Source organism: Clupea harengus, chromosome 16 (genome assembly GCF_900700415.2).
Source record: "Clupea harengus chromosome 16, Ch_v2.0.2, whole genome shotgun sequence".
Taxonomy (NCBI): Eukaryota; Metazoa; Chordata; class Actinopteri; order Clupeiformes; family Clupeidae; genus Clupea; species Clupea harengus.
Window position 1 is genome coordinate 9856095 of NC_045167.1, and position 2500 is coordinate 9858594.

At 44.2% G+C, this 2500-nt stretch overlaps 1 protein-coding gene across 9 annotated transcripts in view; it reads left to right on the plus strand.

Moving 5' to 3' along the window:
- sox5 (SRY-box transcription factor 5) overlaps positions 1-2500 on the plus strand; it is a 127064-nt gene that overhangs the window by 85072 nt on the left and 39492 nt on the right. The window lies entirely within an intron of this gene.

Below are 2500 nucleotides of genomic sequence, written 5' to 3' on the forward strand. Positions count from 1 at the left end.
TGCTCAGTTGACACAGAGAGTCCATCATGTGTTATTAACATGAAACAACAAGCAACAATAAGGAGAAGAAACACCAAACACAACAAAAGCGCATCAACATTTATTAACTGGTGTGTTGGTCTGTTATCAGCAGGTGTGTTGTTATGCGTGTACGATTAATGCATTTATGATACGATGATGGCAAGCGTAACGTTACAGCGTGTTGTTATCAGTGATGGAGTGGGGTGGGGTGGGTGTGGGCTGGGGGTTAATGCGTCGGTCGCTGCTGTTCAGATGACCAGGGGGAATAATGAGGCTTTTCTTCCCACTCGAGGCTTTGTTGGTGCAGGTGTGGAGATAAAGGCTTTTGTGTCGGAAAAGAGAGGGAGAGGGAGTGGGAGAGAGGGAGGGAGGGATAAAGAGAGAGAGAGAGAGATAGATAGCGGACGATGGAGGGAGAGAGGAAGAGCAAGAGAGTAAAAGAGTGACAGAGAGAGAGAGAGAGAGGAAGGGAGATAGCAAAAGAGGGAGTTGGAGGGAGCAAGAGAGAGAGTGAGAGAAAGAGAAAGAGAGATGAGACTAATTTGGTTAATAAAGTGAGCCTCTGTCTTGAGACGGTCAATGGCAGCCTCTTGGTCAGGAAGCCACTGAGCCACACTGAGTCCATTCACACAGACAGAGACACAGAGAGCAGATCCTTTCCCACCCTGCCCTGGAGGCCAGCCAGCTACTGGGTGATAGAGGCCTCTGTGTGTGTGTGTGTGTGTGTGTGTGTGTGTGTGTGTGTGTGTGTGTGTGTGTGTGTGTGTGTGTGTGTGTGTGTCTGTCTGTGTGTGTGTGTGGATAAGAAAGAGAGATGTGGCTGTGTTTATTTGTGTGTCTGTGTGTGTTTAATTTTCTGTCTTGTATCTGTGTGTGCTGCTATGTCTGAACTTATGTACGCTTGAAGATCTCTGCAGTTGCTATATATTAAAATGTGTGTTTTGTGTGTGTGTGTGCAGCAGCTGTATCTATGAGTGTGTGTGTGTGTGTGTGGCCTCACAAGTTTGTCATTGGTGATAGTCACACACGACCCTCTGAGAAAAACTCTCCTCTTTCCCATGCCTCTGTAACCCTTCCTCACGAGGCAAGCTCACCGCACAAGGAGGACAGGGCCAACAATCACTTCTCACAACCGGCGGATGTGTGTGTGTGTGTGTGTGTGTGTGTGTGTGTGTGTGTGTGTGTGTGTGTGTGTGTGTGTGTGTGTGTGTGTGTGTGTGTGTGTGTGTGTAAGGAGGAGAGGGGTGACTAAGGAGACCTCTTCTCATTAGCAAGAGCTTATCAAAGCAGCTTCAAAAGCTTTTCTTGACAAACAAAATTACACATGGGTACTTACCCCCCCACACACACACACACACACACACACACACACACACACACACACACACACACACACACACACACACACACACACTTTAACTAACATTTAAACACAATACAAAAACTGAGCACTCCAGTCTCAGTCATCCCAGCATCAAAGAGCTACCTATAATAGTTCCCACTCTACAACCCGATGCTATTTTCAGTATAATCTCACTACCTTTACCTCTAAACTTCTGTCTCGGTCAATATATAAGAGATATATATATATATTATATAATATTACATATAAATATATAAAAGAGATAAAAGCCATACATGCTATATTTTGTGTTTTTCAGGACAGTAAGGGCTCAAGAGTAAGAGTAGAGTAAGCCTTCATATTATGGAAAAATTATTAAATGAAATTGTTCTACTTTTACATCTATCTCAAAAGATACTGATGTCAGGGAGGATATCCTTTCAGGTTTGACACTCAGCATGACAGCAGTTTGAAACAAATATATGTCTATGTAAATGCAAAATAGTGTGCCACAACACTGAATTATGCCGCAGTTCCAAAACCAGATTACTGCACCATACGTCGTTGCACAGATAACTAGCATCATCTGAAAGGGTGAGTCCTACTCTTCGTCGTCCTACTCTTCGTCTTGATATTCGTTTCCCTTCGAGGCTATCAACACTTCGTGACTTATTCAGCTATGATGCAGATGCGTGAAAAGGGGGGTGAAGAAGTGACCAGTGATTGGGACCTTGTTGAATTTGATGTGTTTTTAAATCACATGATTACTCCCACCTGCTTTGTTCCACAAGCAAGTCACTGTACGATATAATGAGGCAATTGTTCAATTCTATCAGGCAAAACACAAGCTTCCAGAGAGTGCAGAATATTTTGTTCAAAGTTTTGAAGCAATATCAGTAGGATGCTCAGAGTTGAAGACATGCCGTACATGCCGGTGAGGATGTATATGATCATATGGATGTATATGATCATCTCCTACTCATTCTCAGTCTCTCTCTCACACACACACACACACACCTCCTGTCAGTGGACACATCGTTAAGCAATGGGTATCTGATGCATTACTCTCAACACTGTCACACACAGGCACACACACACACGCACGCACACACACACACACACGCGCGCGCGCGCACA